General features: G+C 43.3%; 1 protein-coding gene across 1 annotated transcript in view; it reads left to right on the top strand.

The window, feature by feature from the left end:
• Nucleotides 1–8,274, top strand: part of LOC137646646 (lachesin-like) — a gene marked incomplete at its 5' end in the record, with an annotated part of 32,095 nt that extends 23,821 nt beyond the window's left edge. The window contains one exon of the mRNA XM_068379751.1: nucleotides 6,516–8,274. The remainder of the gene's footprint in view (nucleotides 1–6,515) is intronic.
• Between the last annotated feature and the right edge of the window lie 12,939 nt (nucleotides 8,275–21,213).

The following is a 21,213-nucleotide window of genomic DNA, read 5'->3' as shown; positions in this document are numbered from 1 at the left end:
AGCAGTCTTAATCAGACCTTCAGGAGACTTTTTGCCAGCATCACACACCAATATGAGGAGTTATCTTGAAGCAGTCTCGTCTCTCCCAACATAGATTCCAGACAATAGAGGGCACAAATTGTGGAGCAGTCTTCATCAGACCTAAAGGAGACTTCTTGCCAGCATCACACACCAATATGAGGAGTTAATCTTATAGCAATCTCATGTCTCCTAACATGCATTCCAGATGATAGGAGACACAAATTGTGGAGCAGTTTTCCTCAGACCTTCAAGAAACTTCTTGCCAGCATCACATACCAGTACGAAGAGTTATTCTTTAAGCAGTCTCATCTCTCCTTACATGGATTCCAGATGATAGGTGGCACGAATTGTGGAGCAGTCTTCATCAGACCTTCAGGAGACTTCTTGCCAGCATCACACACCAATATGAGGAGTTAATCTTGAAGCAGTCTCGTCTCTCCCAACATGGATTCCAGACGATAGGGGGCACGAATTGTGGAGCAGTCTTCATCAGACCTTCAGGAGACTTCTTGCCAGCATCACACACCAATATGAGGAGTTAATCTTGAAGCAGTCTCGTCTCTCCCAACATGGATTCCAGACGATAGGGGGCACAAATTGTGGAGCAGTCTTCATCAGACCTTCAGGAGACTTCTTGCCAGCATCACACACCAATATTAGGAGTTAATCTTGAAGCAGTCTCGTCTCTCCCAACATTGATTCCAGACGATAGGGAACACAAATTGTGGAGCAGTCTTCATCAGACCTTCAGGAGACTTCTTGCCAGCATCAAACACCAATATGAGGAGTTAATCTTGAAGCAGTCTCGTCTCTCCCACCATGGTTTCCAGACGATAGGGGGCACAAATTGTGGAGCAGTCTTCATCAGACCTTCAGGAGACTTCTTGCCAGCATCACACACCAATATGAGGAGTTAATCTTGAAGCAGTCTCGTCTCTCCCACCATGGTTTCCAGACGATAGGGGGCACAAATTGTGGAGCAGTATTCATCAGACCTTCAGGAGACTTCTTGCCAGCATCACACACCAATATGAGGAGTTAATCTTGAAGCAGTCTCGTCTCTCCCACCATGGTTTCCAGACGATAGGGGGCACAAATTGTGGAGCATTCTTCATCAGATCTTCAGGAGACTTCTTGCCAGCATCACACACCAATATGAGGAGTTAATCTTGAAGCAGTCTCGTCTCTCCCACCATGGTTTCCAGACGATAGGGGGCACAAATTGTGGAGCAGTCTTCATCAGACCTTCAGGAGACTTCTTGCCAGCATCACACACCAATATGAGGAGTTAATCTTGAAGCAGTCTCGTCTCTCCCACCATGGTTTCCAGACGATAGGGGGCACAAATTGTGGAGCAGTCTTCATCAGACCTTCAGGAGACTTCTTGCCAGCATCACACACCAATATGAGGAGTTAATCTTGAAGCAGTCTCGTCTCTCCCACCATGGTTTCCAGACGATAGGGGGCACAAATTGTGGAGCAGTCTTCATCAGACCTTCAGGAGACTTCTTGCCAGCATCACACACCAATATGAGGAGTTAATCTTGAAGCAGTCTCGTCTCTCCCACCATGGTTTCCAGACGATAGGGGGCACAAATTGTGGAGCAGTCTTCATCAGACCTTCAGGAGACTTCTTGCCAGCATCACACACCAATATGAGGAGTTAATCTTGAAGCAGTCTCGTCTCTCCCACCATGGTTTCCAGACGATAGGGGGCACAAATTGTGGAGCAGTCTTCATCAGACCTTCAGGAGACTTCTTGCCAGCATCACACACCAATATGAGGAGTTAATCTTAAAGCAGTCTCGTCTCTCCCAACATGGATTCCAGACGATAGGGGGCACAAATTGTGGAGCAGTCTTCATCAGACCTTCAGGAGACTTCTTGCCAGCATCACACACCAATATGAGGAGATAATCTTGAAGCAGTCTCGTCTCTCCCAACATGGATTCCAGACGATAGGGGCCACAAATTGTGGAGCAGTCTTCATCAGACCTTCAGGAGACTTCTTGCCAGCATCACACACCAATATGAGGAGTTAATCTTGAAGCAGTCTCGTCTCTCCCAACATGGATTCCAGACGATAGGGGCCACAAATTGTGGAGCAGTCTTCATCAGACCTTCAGGAGACTTGCCAGCATCACACACCAATATGAGGAGTTAATCTTGAAGCAGTCTTGTATCTCCCAACATGGATTCCAGACGAAGGGGGCACAAATTGTGGAGCAGTCTTCATCAGACCTTCAGGAGACTTCTTGCCAGCATCGCACACCAATATGAGGAGTTAATCTTGAAGCAGTCTTGTCTCTCCCAACATGGATTCCAGACGATAGGGGGCACAAATTGTGGAGCAGTCTTCATCAGACCTTCAGGAGACCTCTTGCCAGCATCACAGACCAGTACGAAGAGTTAATCTTTCAGCAGTCTCGTCTCTCCTAACATGCATTCTAGATGATAGGGGGCACAAATTGTGGAGCAGTCTTCATCAGACCTTCAGGAGACTTCTTGCCAGCATCACACACCAATATGAGGAGTTAATCTTGAAGCAGTCTCGTCTCTCCCACCATGGTTTCCAGACGATAGGGGGCACAAATTGTGGAGCAGTCTTCATCAGACCTTCAGGAGACTTCTTGCCAGCATCACACACCAATATGAGGAGTTAATCTTGAAGCAGTCTTGTCTCTCCCAACATGGATTCCAGACGATAGGGGACACAAATTGTGGAGCAGTCTTCATCAGACCTTCAGGAGACTTCTTGCCAGCATCAAACACCAATATGAGGAGGTAATCTTGAAGCAGTCTCGTCTCTCCCAACATGGATTCCAGACGATAGGGGACACAAATTGTGGAGCAGTCTTCATCAGACCTTCAGGAGACTTCTTGCCAGCATCACACACCAATATGAGGAGTTAATCTTGAAGCAGTCTTGTCTCTCCCAACATGGATTCCAGACGATAGGGGGCACAAATTGTGGAGCAGTCTTAATCAGACCTTCAGGAGACTTTTTGCCAGCATCACACACCAATATGAGGAGTTAATCTTATAGCAATCTCATCTCTCCTAACATGCATTCCAGATGATAGGAGACACAAATTGTGGAGCAGTTTTCATCAGACCTTCAGGAAACTTCTTGCCAGCATCACACACCAGTACGAAGAGTTAATCTTTAAGCAGTCTCATCTCTCCTTACAGGGATTCCAGATGATAGGTGGCACGAATTGTGGAGCAGTCTTCATCAGACCTTCAGGAGACCTCTTGCCAGCATCACAGACCAGTACGAAGAGTTAATCTTTCAGCAGTCTCGTCTCTCCTAACATGCATTCTAGATGATAGGGGGCACAAATTGTGGAGCAGTCTTCATCAGACCTTCAGGAGACTTCTTGCCAGCATCACACACCAATATGAGGAGTTAATCTTGAAGCAGTCTCGTCTCTCCCAACATGGATTCCAGACGATAGGGGACACAAATTGTGGAGCAGTCTTCATCAGACCTTCAGGAGACTTCTTGCCAGCATCAAACACCAATATCAGGAGTTAATCTTTCAGCAGTCTCGTCTCTCCCAACATGGATTCCAGACGATAGGGGGCACAAATTGTGGAGCAGTCTTCATCAGACCTTCAGGAGACTTCTTGCCAGCATCACACACCAATATGAGGAGTTAATCTTGAAGCAGTCTCGTCTCTCCCAACATGGATTCCAGACGATAGGGGACACAAATTGTGGAGCAGTCTTCATCAGACCTTCAGGAGACTTCTTGCCAGCATCACACACCAATATGAGGAGTTAATCTTGAAGCAGTCTCGTCTCTCCCAACATAGATTCCAGAGAGGGCACAAATTGTGGAGCAGTCTTCATCAGACCTTCAGGAGACTTCTTGCCAGCATCACACACCAATATGAGGAGTTAATCTTGAAGCAGTCTCGTCTCTCCCAACATGGATTCCAGACGATAGGGGACACAAATTGTGGAGCAGTCTTCATCAGACCTTCAGGAGACTTCTTGCCAGCATCACACACCAATATGAGGAGTTAATCTTGAAGCAGTCTTGTCTCTCCCAACATAGATTCCAGAGAGGGCACAAATTGTGGAGCAGTCTTCATCAGACCTTCAGGAGACTTCTTGCCAGCATCACACACCAATATGAGGAGTTAATCTTGAAGCAGTCTCGTCTCTCCCAACATGGATTCCAGACGATAGGGGACACAAATTGTGGAGCAGTCTTCATCAGACCTTCAGGAGACTTCTTGCCAGCATCACACACCAATATGAGGAGTTAATCTTGAAGCAGTCTCGTCTCTCCCAACATGGATTCCAGACGATAGGGGGCACAAATTGTGGAGCAGTCTTCATCAGACCTTCAGGAGACCTCTTGCCAGCATCACACACCAATAAGAGGAGTTAATCTTGAAGCAGTCTCGTCTCTCCCAACATGGATTCCAGACGATAGGGGGCACAAATTGTGGAGCAGTCTTAATCAGACCTTCAGGAGACTTTTTGCCTACATCACACACCAATATGAGGAGTTATCTTGAAGCAGTCTCGTCTCTCCCAACATGGATTCCAGACGATAGGGGGCACAAATTGTGGAGCAGTCTGCATCAGACCTTCAGGAGACTTCTTGCCAGCATCACACACCAATATGAGGAGTTAATCTTGAAGCAGTCTCGTCTCTCCCAACATGGATTCCAGACGATAGGGGACACAAATTGTGGAGCAGTCTTCATCAGACCTTCAGGAGACTTCTTGCCAGCATCACACACCAATATGAGGAGTTAATCTTGAAGCAGTCTCGTCTCTCCCAACATGGATTCCAGACGATAGGGGACTCAAATGTGGAGCAGTCTTCATCAGACCTTCAGGAGACTTCTTGCCAGCATCACACACCAATATGAGCAGTTAATCTTGAAGCAGTCTCGTCTCTCCCAACATGGATTCCAGACGATAGGGGGTACAAATTGTGGAGCAGTCTTCATCAGACCTTCAGGAGACTTCTTGCCAGCATCACACACCAATATGAGGAGTTAATCTTGAAGCAGTCTTGTCTCTCCCAACATGGATTCCAGACGATAGGGGGCACAAATTGTGGAGCAGTCTTCATCAGACCTTCAGGAGACTTCTTGCCAGCATCACACACTAATATGAGGAGTTAATCTTGAAGCAGTCTCGTCTCCTTACATGGATTCCAGACGATAGGGGGCACAAATTGTGGAGCAGTCTTCATCAGACCTTCAAGAAACTTCTTGCCAGCATCACACACCAGTACGAAGAGTTAATCTTTCAGCAGTCTCATCTCTCCTAACATGCTTTGCAGATGATAGGTTGCACAAATTGTGGAGTAGTCTTCATCAGACCTTCAGGAGACTTCTTGCCAGCATCACACACCAGTACGAGGAGTTAATCGTGCAGCAGTGTCATTTCTCCTAACATGCTTTCTAGACGATAGGGGGTACATATTGTGGAGCAGTCTTTCGTCAGACCTTAACATGTTATGCCATGTTAACTGTTCTGTTGTAACCACACAGCGAGTGGGGATAAGCTAACTTTGCTCCTTTCACAGCACCATTTGCCATCGGATCAAGGCAAAAGTGACATAAGTCTGGTAGAAAAGGAAAGCCTGACTGATCCTATCTTTAATGATTTTTCCCTTTTGGTGGTACAGCTTTGAAACCATGCCAGCTGAACTAGATCTTGATGAACGTATGCCCCATTCAGCTTGCAGTAACCTTTGTACTCAAGTACAGAGGAGTTTTCCCAACACTCCTGACGAGGGAGTGGCAAGTACTAGGCACAACACTTGTTTCAGCAGTTAATCATTCTTTATACCAGGTCTATGACACAGATTTTCAGCTCGGAAACCAATCCTGACACAGGTAAAAGGAACCCTAACTCTGCTGCAAACATCACAGACGCAAGAGTTTCGAGTTCTCAAGGTCAAGTTTCCAGCCAGTTAGAATGGGCACTATAGCCCACCTAAGGAAGTCCTAAAGTGAACCAAGAGGGTTAAGTTACCAACCAGTTGGAATGGGCACTCTAGTCTACCTAAGGACAACTCTCTGATATTAAAGGACAATGATTTGTATTGTGTAGGAACAAATGACATTTTTAAAGTATTTGTACTTTACCTAACCATACGAACCAGCGTCTTTCACTCAAATTTGAATGCTTACACAAACCTCCCCACAAGTCCTAGGACTGCCACTTTCTAACTGGCTTATCGACAGATGGTTACCTGGCCGGTTGATAACTTGCTTAGTTCTAACTAGTGTTCCAGCTTCTGCTATTTCCATTGCTAAAAGGAATTCATGTTTGTATTAAAAATTTAGGAAAAACACAAGTAACATTTGTAATTTTGTTTGTGAACGTGTTGAAATGATTAATAATTCAAGACATATCAAAACATGGCAAAGATATTATATAGTTATTAAAAATTGAACAAGAACCATAAAAATACACAATCCCAGTACAGTATTAATACTCATGTTTTCTTTTCCAGAACATTCGGTACCTAATATCCGATATCCAGGACTATTGCTGTATACAGCAGGGGGTAATAATCCCAGTCTTCAGATAAACCACATCCTTATCATTTCACTGTTGGCCATTATTTCTTCACAAAACCAGCCATAGTCGGCCATTATGACGTTATGTCCGTATGTATTGAATCCTATAGTTTTCAGACCTTAATTATTTGAATATTTGTTAACATTGCTGTTATGTCAAATGAAATTGTAAAATATATGACCTTAAGTATAATAGGACATATGTTTGGGATTTGATATTTCATTGCAAATTAGTTGGTATGGGATTCAAATTTTGTGGCTTCTAATTAGTTTAATGTTGAATCAGGTTAATACCACTGAAGGATGTGCCTATATATGATAGATGTATTATAGTTAAAATTTTCATATGTAGGGTTTTTTTTTTATTCAACTACCATTTTTGATAGTGCAGGTGTCTTGGACCTCATTATTTTTTCTTTTTGCATTAGTGTTTTTTAACTAACAATGTAGCAGAATTAAATATTTATCCTTTAAGAAGCAGGAAAAGTACTTATTAATTGTAGGAAATATCAGTGTTGTTTACTGGGATGTAATGTAATTCATTTGAATGGCTTAAATTATTTTGGTTTTTCGAAAAGCTATGTATACCTTGAGAAAAGTACTGTAATTGTACTGTACAGTATACCCAAACCGTGGCCTTTTCTAGCTACTGTTTACCATTACATCACATAATCAAAATAAGCAAATTTGAAGTTTCACTTTTTCTTATAATGTTTGATTTGCTCATCAAGAATGACTAAAGGTAATCTGAGCTTCATGCAATGGATAATGTTTGCAAGGTATAGAGGGAAAACAAACAATAAATTTGTTTAGGACCAATTATGGTAGAAAGGGACAATACTATTTTAACCTCTGCATAGTCATTTAAGTACAGTAATGTGCATTAGGTATCAAATGCAAAGAAATTACTAAAATGAAAAGGATAAATTAGCAGTCATGTTTCACAGATGCAGAGGTAAATCAGAGATTCTTGATGCCTGACTTAGTGGTCACAAGCCTCATTAGCATGTACTGTATATAGTTTAAGTTTGTTTTATGTGATACTATCAGGATCATTAATAAATATGAATAGACAATATAAATATTAAATTGAAAGGGATAGGAATAATTTAACATTGTAATTTTATCAATGTTAAATGTTGCAAGTAACGAAGTAAATAGTTTTACAAAAGTGCAGATAATGGACTTCTTCAGCACAACCATTAACACTCAGGAAGCTGAACAATTGTGGTCCATTAAAAAAGGTACAAATATTGCAATTTGAAATATGTACTATGGATTTACCCTTTAACAATCTTTGAAGGTACAATTCGGACCTTAACGAGGCAATAAGTATTTAGGCTAATTATATTAATGGAATTCTTTTGTTAATTTTTGTCAACAACTGTAGGATATACACAATTTTTTCCCAAATTTCATAGCTTACAACCATAGGGTTTTCAGGAGACAGTACATGGGTTACTGTGGAATCCATAGGGTCTGTCATGCTGCATTTTATAAGTAAGGTATTTGTATAAAAATAGTTGTGCAATTTCAAGTGTATGTATGTATATAAGCTAGTGTGAGCATTCCTATATTACAATGTGTAAGAAGCATGAGAGTGAATGAAACTGATTTTAAAATCTTATATGTTGTGGTTTGAATTATACAATATTTTGTATGTTTTTCTGCCAATAAAAAAAGTCCTTGAAAGTTTGTATTTTATAACCCGTCTAGTGTTTGACCACTTTTCCATGAAGTTGGAGTCAGTCTTGACATATGAGGGATATGCTATTCAACTAGAAATGTTATCAATTTCTTAGTTTTTGAAATTATAAACTATTTTTTTCCTAACTTTACAACCCTTAGTTTTAAGGGTATGATTTCAAAGAAGTTGGAAATGGGTGTGATTTCGGGGAAGCAGGAAAATTCGGCTGTCAAGAAGATACTATTTGGTGTCTGTAGTTACAGGCAATGCAATGGTGTGAAATCTTCACTGGTTGGCTTTATTAGAGAACCTTGCCAAAAACTGGCAGGGTGCAAAAATAGAAAATTACTTTCTAAACTCGTTTGTTCCTACACAGATAGAAACACACTCCCTATTAAAGAACAAAGGTATGGACCAAGGAAGACAGGTCACCCAAAGCTTATTACCACTCAAGTGTGGAGCTGTGTCTTGTGAAGGAAGGGTTGTGCTTCTCTCCAGTGTCTCGACAAACTTTGAAAGGTTAACCATTCCACAATACAATGGTCTCCTAACATCATGCCCAGGCAAATGATCCTAGCTTTGTCTCTGGCCCTATAAATTGATAAAGCTTCCAGATCCATGACAAAGAAGCAAGTTAGTATGTCTGTTGGAGGAGCAGATTCCAAAAGGCAGATTGGACCAGGTATCATAGACGACTAACAGCTCTGTTGTTATCCCAACAAGAGTTGACACTTGAAACGCACAGGAATGGTATACAGTCCAAAATAGAAACTTGTAAACTCAATTTCAAGGATTTAGCTTAAAAACTTCCTTGAGAACTAATAGACTGGATGAGGCGGAGAAACTTCCTCTAGGTCCGATGTTCTGTGGTACTGGCACCTAGCCCATTAGCTCAATAAGTAATACCCTGGCCTGTGACAGTTGGAGGAGATTGCCTCTTCCCCCCTTCCAGGTTAACTGGGGATGAAAGGGCCTAAGACTCCTAGAGGAGAATGATGCTGGTGTAGACAACCTAATCTTAAGTGTCTAGCCTTTTTCACAGTCAATTTCGGTGGTGTTAGCAATCTAGTTTTTAAGGTTGATTTTGGAATGTCTTGACTTAAAAGCGACAGCATGTTCTTTCTTCACCGTGGCTTAAACTTCCTCGGGAGGAAAGTGCTAGAGTCTTGTTGGTTGGTGCATTTCTCATTGCTATGGCTTCTCAGCCATATTTTGCCCCCAGACATCCCTTCTTTTTAGCATTGTTGGTCCAATGGTTTTACAGACTGATGACCTAAGGTAGATAGGGAGTGAACAATTGACTTCTGGGTTTGGAGTGAATTACTCCATCCAGAGACTTGGTCGTTTGCACTGATTACAGCCTCTGGCTAGTTCCAGCAATGAGTTCCAGACAGCCTGATTAGGGCAATGCCTCAGGATTTTCCATTTCTGCCAGAGCAGTGCCTGCGTTTGTTGCTTCTAATGTTTCTTCCCTCCCATGCGGTGAGGTGTAGTCAAAAAGACTACTCCTCAGGGGTTCTATTTGGTTCAAGGACCGAGTGTGGACAGTAGTTCGCTGAGGTAGAAAGGGTTGAACTGCGCCTTGAGGTGTAATTCGTGTGTTTCCATGCTCTACATGAGCAACAGTCCTAAGGGACTGTACATCTGAATGGCTTACCCGTTCATGTTAGGATTGCTTTTGTACCGAGTCGTTCTTGGCACAAGTCATCTTGTTTAGAGCCGAGTTCCTTGCCTTGGCTCACTACCTCTCATTTTGATATCTGAATTCTTTGTGCTCCTGGGTTGGAGATATCTTGGGAGATGTAGTACATATCAGAGACCACCTACGAGGATGAGAGCACATGCTAGATGGAGACTGATCGTGCAAAAACTTAATTGTTCATCTACTTCATTGTCTTGGTCTTGGGATCTTCCCCCGAGGAACATGAGCCGTGATGAGCATGTGTTCTTGGTGATGAGTGTGTCAAGTCTGCGGACTGTTCTACCAAAAGGCTAGCTGAGCAATGCTGTTTGGGGTTGCCTTGGGGAGCATTCCTTTACATGTGATATACTGTACTTGTAAGTAGAGTTCTTACTACTCTAGGACATGTGGTTAGGCCCTTGCTCACACAGATAAACGTACTCCAAGAGGCATCAGCACCTTTGTTGTATGATGCCTGTGGGCAGGAGTGTGCTTGCTAACTTTTCTGGAAGAGGGTTTCTGATCCAGAGAATTCCCACTATGAGGGGGAAAAACCCTATGTCGAGTGCTCATTGGGCGAGAGGCACGTGTGTGCAAGAACTGAAGATCATGTTTGCTTGTGAGGTACACGTTTAGAGGAGCATTGGCTAACCACAGTGCATACATTGTCTGGGCATGGGTTCTGTAATGTACCAGATCCAATGAGTGAGTGCTGTAAATGGAGTGCTTGCAAACTGTTGATTGTTGAGTCAGTGGTAACACTGCAGCGTTTTGTGATTTTTTCAAATGATATCTTCCTAGAAGGCAACAAGCATGAATAATGTGATGATGGATCCTTGGAGAAAAACCTTGGACTAAGCGCTCTCATAGGTGACTGTGCGTGTCTAGAAGGGCAAGTCTACCTACAGATGATGAATCAACCTTCGGACAAGAGGGTGGTAACTAAAGACCGTGTACACTTACATTAAGTCTTAGTGCAAAGAAGAGCACACTTTCACTGTTAGAGAACACATGCATAGAACTTTAAATATCAAGTTCTACTTATAAATTACTACTGATGGTCGCACATGAACAATTGCGCCCGTCTCTACAGCATGAGGAACAATGTCCAGAGTTGGGCACTTGTCTGCCAGAATATAAGTGTTTCTACTTTAGAGCCTTCCCAAGGCAAAACTCACTTATATGATGCGGGCTCATAAACTGAAGAGCCATATGTACTTGAAGGAAAGAAGAGCCATGTGCACTTGAAGGAATGTGAGGTTATCAGAGACTGCAAGTGGTATCTTAAGGCAAGAGTACGCAAGTGGGTTTAGGCGACTGTGCATGTGAATTAACGAGTGTGCCTACGCACTAACAGGTATGAAATCCATTAGTGTAACCATTGGTTGCACATGAACGTGTTCCCTTTGGGGAAAGGGCACGTAAGATATAGAACTAACGTGTGCACTCAATGGAAAGCAGAGGCATCTTGAAGAATTTGCACTAATAAGAGCAGAGGATTCAATAGAGTGTAATTGCTTTGACACAAGTATGTCAAGATGTGAATGCCTAATAGCACGATCCAAGGAGAGAGCACTTCAAAGGTAGATCTTTATCAGGAGAATGCACACTCGAAGGTGACAGCTTGCCAGCAACGGTGCATATGCACACAGAACATCTCATCTTGGAATTATGACTGTAGAAAGAAAATCTTCAGAGAAGGGTGAAGGAACCTTTATTGGAGTAGATCACCTTGAGGAGTACTAAGGGTTCTCACTATTTTCAGCTTCAGGGAGGGGTGAACTAATCGACTAAGTCGAGGCCAAGGCTGAAGGTATTGGACTAGGTGGAAAGAAAGGCCAAAGGCCCAAACTACTCTTACTTGTCAAAAGTGCATCTTCAGCTGAAGGCAAAGTGACAGTGGAAGGTGAAGATCTATAATGAACTGCACCTTCCAAGGCCATGTTAGTCTTTCTCCTCTGCGAGGGTTGTAGGGGAAGGGGTGGCGCCACGACTGAGAAAGCTCTAGGCTTAACGGTAGCTAAGGCTAGCATAATCTTTTCCACTGATAGGATACCCTCCACCCCTAGGAGGGCGTAGTGTTTTGCCGGGTCATTATCTGAAATGGAAAAATCAAGCTCACTCCAAACTAACTGGGGGCAACCTGTCTCTCTAGGGAAGAAGGTAGGTGACCTCCCTCGGAGCTTGAGCTAAAATTAATTTCAAGTTGCCACCCTTCACAGTCAGCCCAAAATGGAGGTAAAGAAGATGGTTCGGAAGCCTAAGTACCAGAGAAGAGAGAGGGGAAGACCTTGAAAAAGTATCTCTCTTAGACTTCTTTTTCCTTACTCAAGTCATTGCAATGACGACTGTGATTTACATTCCTTGTAGGGGGATAACTCCTTATAATCATGGCCTCTCCAAGAAGAGCACAATGAATGGGTGATCCAATGAGGTCCTGCTCATGAATGTTACACACCTATGGCTAGGAACGCCACAGTAAGATCACATGCCAACATGTGGTTTCTCCATCCTAAAAAGTTAGCAATCACACTGAAAATGGAAAGGTAATAGCCAAGTTTAATTGCGCAAAGAATACAACTCGATGGCTAAAATCTACGTGGCTACATGGTGACCTGGCAAGGAGGCTGGGTTTCCCTGCTACATAATTACAGACACTTCGTTATATTAAGACATGTTAAAAGCTTCGTTGAATTCACACTCGTATTAAAAGATGAAGGTTTGTACCTGTGTAGGAACAAATAAGCTATTTTATAGAGCTGTCACAAACCCATTAGCTAGTCTTATTAGTGCCATGTTGAAAGTGGTGCCAATGAACCAATAGTACTAAAAATCTAGATAACTTAATCAAAGAACACAAAGACTACATTGCAAAATATTACCTGTACTTTGAAAATACTGGCAAAGACATTAGCAGTATTAATTTGCAAAACCAATTCTATTAAAATGTTTTAAAACAGTAATTCAAACCTTGACAGGTTGGTACAATAAAAATTGTACAGTAATCACTCAACTATCGTGGAAGTTCCATTCCAAGCAGTATGGGTTATGGGAAGAGTGCAAGGCATAGTAAAATACCGGAGTACGCAAGTACAGCAGTGAGCAGAGATGAACAGGTACACTGATCACAAACAACTGGAAGCAGGCCAGTCAAAAGGGCAAGGTTGGAGGTGAAAGAAATGTGGTCAAAAAGCAGGTAGTTGAAGGTCCGGGCTTAGACATCAATGCAACAGTTGCTAGAAGGTGGTCAGGAACCTCATCACAAGGACATAAAAAAATACCTGGTAGAAATTAATAAGAAAGTTAAGTCTTAATGAAGGAAACCACAAAAACTTTAAAAAATGTGTATTAGCTGCTAGTTCATAAAACTTATTTTATCAAATCATCACTCGTTTAATAAAAATATTTGTAACATCAAACAAATCTCACTGCATCAATTAACAATTAACATACAGCAAGGTGCAACTATAGCAACAAGAGAAAATTAATTCAGTAATAACAACCAAAAGCATATCTGAATGAAATAAAGCAGATTGTTAACACTTGGAAGATAAGCAAGTCTAGAAAAAAGTACAGTATGTATACATCAGTCATACCCTGCCCTATGTCATTAATCGCTTCCAAGAGACCTGACGTAAGTTGACTTTCAACAGGGTTGGCATTTATGAATATAAAATGACTTGTACGCTCTCTATATACATAAATATAAGTGAAAAGCAAATACAACCTGCTATCCTTCCACATACCTACATTGTATAGTACTGTACATACAGTGGTACCTCGGTATATAGGTTTAATATTTTCCAGGAGCAAGCTCGCAACTGAAAATGCTTGAAAACCAAAACAATTTTTCCCATAAGAAATAATAGGAATTCAATCAATGTGTAACATCAGCAATTAATACAAATTAATGTCTCAATAAAATATAGAAAAATTGACTAACTCAGAATTTATCTTAGACAAGTTTTGGCTGGGGTGCATTAGACGAGAGAGAACAAGTGTTTGTTTTACTGCTTGGAAGAAAAATCTTCCTCAATGAGATCTTTGGGAGTAAAATACCTTGCGATATCTCTTGAAGGACATTAATATCATTAACCAAATCACTTAATTTTTGCTTTATGGACACTTGGTTGTCTTTTTTTCTTAAACTTATATATTAAATTTTAACAAGAACCTATCTAGTTACAAATCTTTTGAATTTTCTTAAAAAAAAAACACACAAAAAAAGGGGATAAAAATAACACGAATGCAGCACGAAAAAACTGCTTGTGTTTCATCTCATTAATACTTGTCCACAAAAAATTAGCATACACAGGGAAATCTTTGTTTGCAAACTGATACAATGCTTGTACATCAATTTGAATTTTAATGTTCAAAAACAGAGTTACTATAGAGTAATTTAAATGAAATGTGTTTTTAACAGCAAGAGAAAGAGAAATAATGCAGTAAATGTTGCCACACAATATGCTGTACTAATATTAACACTTATAAAGGTCACTTTACCTAGAAGTTAGCATCTCTCCTGCTTATTGGACACGAGAGAAGAAGTTGTTAGAGGAGAATGACATACCTGATGACGAAGCTGCAAATATGACGTACTACATGTACTATAGTCTATTCTTTTTAGTGAGCCAGATTTGCACTGACTCGCAGCAGTGCCCGTTCAGCTTGGAAAAGTTTCCTGCTCGCTGATTGGTTAGAGAAGATAATTCTAACCAATCAGATAGCCGGAAACTTTTCCGAGCTGAAAGGGCACCGCTGCGAGTCAGTGCAAATGCGCCTCATCAAAAAAAATTTAGTATAGTTCCCACCTTTTTATTTTCTTTTCAACGGCAAAACCGACATTCTCAGAAAGCGGCTGCAATTCACTACAGTAATGTCTAGCCGAATGCAAAGCTAACAAAAAATGCTTTTCTGGGCTCGAACCTGTGCCGCCCAGTGAATAAGCTCCATTTAGCACTTATTCTTAGGTAATTTACTGCTAAATATACCAGAGAAAAAATGTAAAGGAGTGCTAGGTTAACTAGCTCGCTCACCTATTGGTGTCGGTATAAAATTGGGCGTATAGTCCAGAGGTCCCGCACTATTTAGATTTATCCACGACAGAAACCCCAATAGAGGAGAGCCGTTCAACCTCACTCGGTACTACTAACAATGCATCCGCTCAGAACCCAACTCCTTTTAGCACGACGAGTATAGTAACCCGCATTTTTGTTGTGCTCTCGATTTTGGTTTATTTTCCATTGATTTATGGCTTCTTCGTCGGTTTCCCAGGAGACACCGTCTAAGTTAAGTACCAAGCAGGGTTTTACTGTGTTTTGAGCAACCTAGATCGTTTAATATTTATTTTATAGGAGTTTATTCTCTTCGTTCATTTTGATCTTGCTTGATTTCACTACAGTTGGTACTCCTGTTTTTGAGAGCTTTTAAGTTTCACTTGCGGTGTTACTATGTGTTTTATTTTTATTATCAAATATTATTTGTTATTGTGAATATTCATTATTTAGCGTTTAGAATCCTCGTGGTTCAATTTTAGGGCCGATATCATTTACGTATCGTTATGGCTGCCGACCTTCGTGCTAGGCGGCAATGTTATTTTTAGCCATCAGGTGTGTCTTTTGTGATTTAATTATTATGTTGCATACCTTGCCCAAAAATTTTCTATGTGTTTATTCATATAATTTTTAACGCTATTATTATTATAATGAATATTTGTGCCATTACTCCGTTTGATCTGTCTGGTTGGGGATCGTCAGTTGGTAGCCCTGCTGCCTCGTATCACGTGATCCTCCCCCACGCACCCCCTCTAGCTAGGTGGGCGACTAGGCTTCTCTCCCCTCCACTAAGGGACCGTTGCCTTCCCTCCTTTTAGAGGGGGTAGTTCAGTGTTTATGGACTTTGTCCTCCGGGTGGCCCGGCGGGTTCGTCTCTGTCTAGTCTGGTTGGCCACCGGTCAACAGAGTTGGATCCCGGTGCACCCTATTTTATATTCACTTATCACACTGGTTTATGTTATATGAAACCCTCTGGGTTCCGTTGGCGGTTCTTATCTACAGTTCCGCCCCCCTATTTAATTTATAACAGTTCCTATGATGATTATATGACAGATCACTACCCCGGAGTTCCTATACGAATTGGTTTTGGATACTTTTATTTCCCGGCCCGGGTCTTAGCCTCGCCCCGGGAAATCAGACACCCTGTGTCTTAAATTTTCGTTGTTGTTGCATCCTTTTTTATACTCCCGGCTCGACCGGAATGGATGGCTATACTTTAGTCTAAGCTAGACTTTTGTTTAGGCCGGGTCCTCCGGACCCGCCCCTACTTAAGAATAGTACAGTTAAGCCCTAATCTTGTGTTAGGCTTATGTTAGGCCCGGGTCCTCCGGACCCGCCCCTACTTAAGAGAATTACAGTTTCTCATATACTATTTACTTTAGTCTTAAGCTAGACTTATGTTTAGGCCGGGTCCTCCGGACCCGCCCCTACTTAAGAGAATTACAGTTTCTCATATACTATTCACTTTAGTCTTAAGCTAGACTTAGGTTTAGGCCGGGTCCTCCGGACCCGCCCCTACTTAAGAGAATTACAGTTTCCCATATACTATTCACTTTAGTCCTAAGCTAGACTTAGGTTTAGGCCGGGTCCTCCGGACCCGCCCCTACTTAAGAGAATTACAGTTTCTCTTATACTATTTACTTTAGTCTTAAGCTAGACTTAGGTTTAGGCCGGGTCCTCCGGACCCGCCCCTACTTAAGAGAATTACAGTTTCTCATATACTATTCACTTTAGTCTTAAGCTAGACTTAGGTTTAGGCCGGGTCCTCCGGACCCGCCCCTACTTAAGAGAATTACAGTTTCTCATATACTATTCTTTTTATAGATGGTGCATTGTCAGACGACAGCCTGTGCAGCTGTTCTACATCAGCCCTGCGGCCATACTATCTGTCGGTCTCACGCCCTCTGCGGTGTGCAGCTGGAGGACGTCGTGGTATGGCACCCGGATAACTGTGTGGTCTGTTTTGACCTCGTTACCACCCTTGGATCTGACTCGGTGAGTCCCGTTGGCTATGTTGCCTTCTTATTTATCTTACCTTTTTTGGCATACATACACTATTTAGTAAGATATCTATGGTCTTGAAGGACCACTGGGAGTCTGCCCTTTTATAATTCCCACTATTATTTCAGGCATCCCCGGAGCAAAAGTCTGCGGCTCGGGCCACACTGAAAGTGTGGGTTGGTGGTTTTGCCCGGAACGTGAAGTCCAAGCGGCCGTACGTCCTCTCCGAGGACTACTGTTCCCTGATTTACCCCAACGCCAAGTCTTCAGCCGCTGTGGCTAGGCATGTTGCAGCTCCCATCATTGCCCACATTGATGCCACCATAGCGGGGTTTATTGATCTAGAGCAGGATCCGTCGAACGTCCCCGGAGATCTAGAAGACAATGTTGCCTCCATGAACCTGGACGTGGAACCCATGTTATTGGATGATCCAGATACAGGTAGGGTGGTAAGTGAGGCAGGTGTTTCTGGCGCTGAGATTCCTATCCTCAGCCCCTCTCTTTCTTCTTCTTCTGATCGCTCTTCCTTCCATGGTTTTTCTGGGGACCGTGATTCGTCCCAACGATTACACCCGGTTCCCCCCAAGAATAAGTCTAGAACCTTACCTAAAGTTTATAAGCCTCATAAGGCTTCTCATGGTTGTAAACAGGATACAAACCTGTCATCTAAGGCTTCTGGCTCCTCCTCTAAGTCTCGCGACCCGGGAGTTCATTCCGCCACACCTGCTGCTAGCCCGGGCCTTTCCGAATCAGCCATGCTTCGCATCGTGTCGGAGATGCAGGCTAAGTTTGTATCAGAGATACAGTCTAAGATGGACACGATGTTCTCTAACATCGGCCAGAGACTTGGGGCATTAGAGCAAGGTGCTCCGGAGCGGGTCCAAAGCTCTCTCATCCCGGATGCCTCTAAGCTCCCGCAGTTTGCCAAAAACAACCCTTGGCGTATGGCTCTTCATTCCCCGTTCTCAGACGGAATGTTAACTTTGGAGGGTCTTGGCACTCGTCCCCTAGAGGACTTTGAATTCTTTCCTCCTGGTCTGGCATTTCCATTTCATGGTTATGCCAGGCTTACCGAGGAAGCTTTGGTTCGGTTAGACAAGGTCCCCAAGGAAACAGTCATCTTCCCAAAAGAGCAGGCCCAATCTGTGTGGGCCAGATTCCTGAATGACATCGGCTGCACCAACACTATGTTGACGCCTTATAAGAGCTCTTTTACAATGTTCCTAATGGACAAAAACTCCGTGACTCCATGTGTCAATAAGGTAGCAGAGCTTGCCTTCCAATATGCTCTGGAGGAGAAGCCCTTGCCTCCTATCCGAGAGGTGGATCCAATCTCCCTCCTTCTTCCTTCAGGCATTGAGTGTTGGGACAACGTCCATACCACATTTACCTCTGGAAAGCTAGCAGCAGACTGTGCTTCGGTAATGTTTAATGAGCGGCTTCCCCGTCTCCCGGAATCCCTCATTAAACAGGAGTATGATTCTCGCCTACGCGTTGGCCGTACTCTGAACCTGGCCACTTCCACGGAGTCGATAGCTTTGACTTACGATACCGAGAGTATTTTTAAATCTCTCAACAAGGCTAAGTTGCAGTCATTATACTACGACCTGTATGACTTCGCTACTGCTAAACGCAAGTGTCGCAAACATGTCCTGGCAGAGGCGACTATTAGGCATGAACCTAATAAGCTGATCCGGTCCTCCTGTTGGGGTTCAAACCTCTTCCCTGAGGACCTTGTAGAGGAAGTCTTGGCGGAGGCCACTAGAGTCAACCAGAGCCTTATAGCCCGTTGGGGTTTGACTCCTAAACGTAAATCTGACCCTGCAATTTACCAAGCCCGGGGTAGGAAGAAGCTCCGTCCATATACTTCCATTCAGTATCATCTCCAAGGGACTGGGGTGGAGTTGGATTCAAGGACCTCCTCCTCCGAACAAATTTCGTCAACATTCCACTCCGGATCTGGTCGAATTTGTCCAGGATCCTTTACAAAAGAACGCCGTACTAGAAACGAAACACCTGAAGTTTCAAGGTCGGCTGTTCAGTGTCCCGAAGAAGGATTCAGACAAGAGAAGAGTGATTCTAGACCTATCCCTTCTCAACTTGTCCATTCAATGCGACAAGTTTCGAATGCTTACCGTCTCGCAGGTGCGGACCTTACTTCCCGTGGGGCCGTCACCACCTCTATCGATCTTACAGACGCCTATTATCACGTCCCGATAGCGAGACACTTCCGTCCGTACCTAGGCTTTCGCTTAGGGGACAAAAGTTACTCCTTCAAGGTGATGCCTTTCGGGCTCAACATCGCCCCAAGGATCTTCACAAAGTTAGCAGAAGTCGCTGTTCAGGAACTCAGGAATCAAGGGATTCAAGTAGTAGCCTATCTGGACGACTGGCTCATTTGGTCAGACACCTCCCAAAATTGCCTAAAAGCCACTCACAAAGTCATCCATTATCTTCAATCTCTAGGCTTCCAGATCAACTTCAAGAAGTCCCGTCTTCTTCCAAAATCGAAGTTCCAATGGCTCGGCCTGCAATGGGATCTTATATCTCATACTCTGTGTCTTCCCAGACCCAAGAGGTTAGAGATTGCAAGGAACACCAAACGCTTTCTCAAAGACAAAGTAAGTTCCAGACGACTCCAAGAGAGGATTCTGGAGTCCCTTCAGTTTGCCTCAGTGACGGATCTTCTTCTGAAGGCAAAATTGAAAGATTTCAATCGTGTCTGGCGTCCGAGGGTGAACCGGAAGCTCCGGGACAGGAAAGTCCGCCTTCCTCCCATTCTACGGGAAAGACTTCTTCCTTGGACAAGAGCAAACAGTCTGTCAAAGTCAGTTCCTCTTCGATTTCCGCCTCCGAAATTAATCATTCACACGGACGCATCCTTGTCAGGTTGGGGCGGTTATTCTCAGCTCAAGAAAGTTCAAGGTCTTTGGACTCCCTTGTTCCACCAATTTCACATCAATGTGCTAGAGGCCATGGCAGTTCTTTTATCCCTGAAACGTCTTGCTCTTCCCAAGAAACAACACCTTCGTCTGGTCCTCGACAGCGAAGTGGTGGTCCGCTGCCTCAACAGAGGCGGGTCAAAGTCAGGGCCTCTGAACCATGTTCTAGTAGCCATATTCTCCCTAGCAGCCTTGAACCATTGGCATCTTTTAGCTGTCCACCTGGCGGGAGTCCGGAATGTAGTGGCAGACGCCCTGTCCCGGACCTCCCCTCTAGAATCGGAATGGTCACTCGATCTAAAGTCATTTCGGTGGATTCTCTCTCAGGTTCCCGGTCTCCAAGTGGACCTCTTCGCCACGGAATCCAACCACAAATTGAGAGTATATGTGGCTCCCAATCTAGACCCTCAGGCTTACGCCACAGACGCCATGTCACAGAATTGGGACACCTGGGAAAAGATTTATCTCTTTCCCCGGTGAGTCTTTTGCTGAAAGTTCTAGACAAACTGAGATCCTTCAAGGGACAAGTAGCCTTGGTCGCACCCAACTGGCCCAAGAGCAACTGGTATCCTCTCCTGCGAGAGTTGAGACTATACCCTCACCCGATACCCAATCCGGTTCTGTCTCAGATAGTACAAACACGCGTTGTGTATGCTTTCTCAAACATTCAGAGCGCCCTAACTTTATGGACTTTATGAAGTTTGCGGCTATGCATGGTGCCAATATTGATCCTCAAAACACCTTGTTCCTAGAATCGGATAAACGGGATTCCACCATCCGCCAGTATGACTCTGCAGTTAAAAAGTTGGCAAAATTTTTAATAGACTCAGACGTGAACTGTATGAACTTGAACCTTACAGTTACTTTCTTTAGATCTTTATTAGAATCAGGTCTGGCAGCCAATACTATCACCACTATTAAATCGGCTCTGAAAAAGATCTTCCTAGTGGGTTTTAACATAGACTTAACCGACTCTTTGTTAGCTTCAATTCCGAAAGCTTGTGCCAGACTGAAACCGGTTACTCGCCCTACTCCGGTGACCTGGTTCCTTAATGACGTACTCAGATTGGCTTCTGATACCATTAACAGTTCTTGTGATTACATTCCCCTTCTCAGGAAAACACTTTTCCTGGTGAGCTTGGCTTCCGGGGCAAGAATTTCTGAATTGGCAGCCTTGTCGAGAGACCCGGGTCATATTGACTTCCTGCCTTCGGGAGAGGTCCTTCTTTCTCCTAACAAATTCTTTTTGGCTAAGAACGAAGACCC

This window comes from Palaemon carinicauda, chromosome 9 (genome assembly GCF_036898095.1).
Source record: "Palaemon carinicauda isolate YSFRI2023 chromosome 9, ASM3689809v2, whole genome shotgun sequence".
Lineage (NCBI taxonomy): Eukaryota > Metazoa > Arthropoda > Malacostraca > Decapoda > Palaemonidae > Palaemon > Palaemon carinicauda.
The sequence above is the reverse complement of the archived record's forward strand: the minus strand, read 5'-3'. Positions and strand labels throughout refer to the sequence as shown.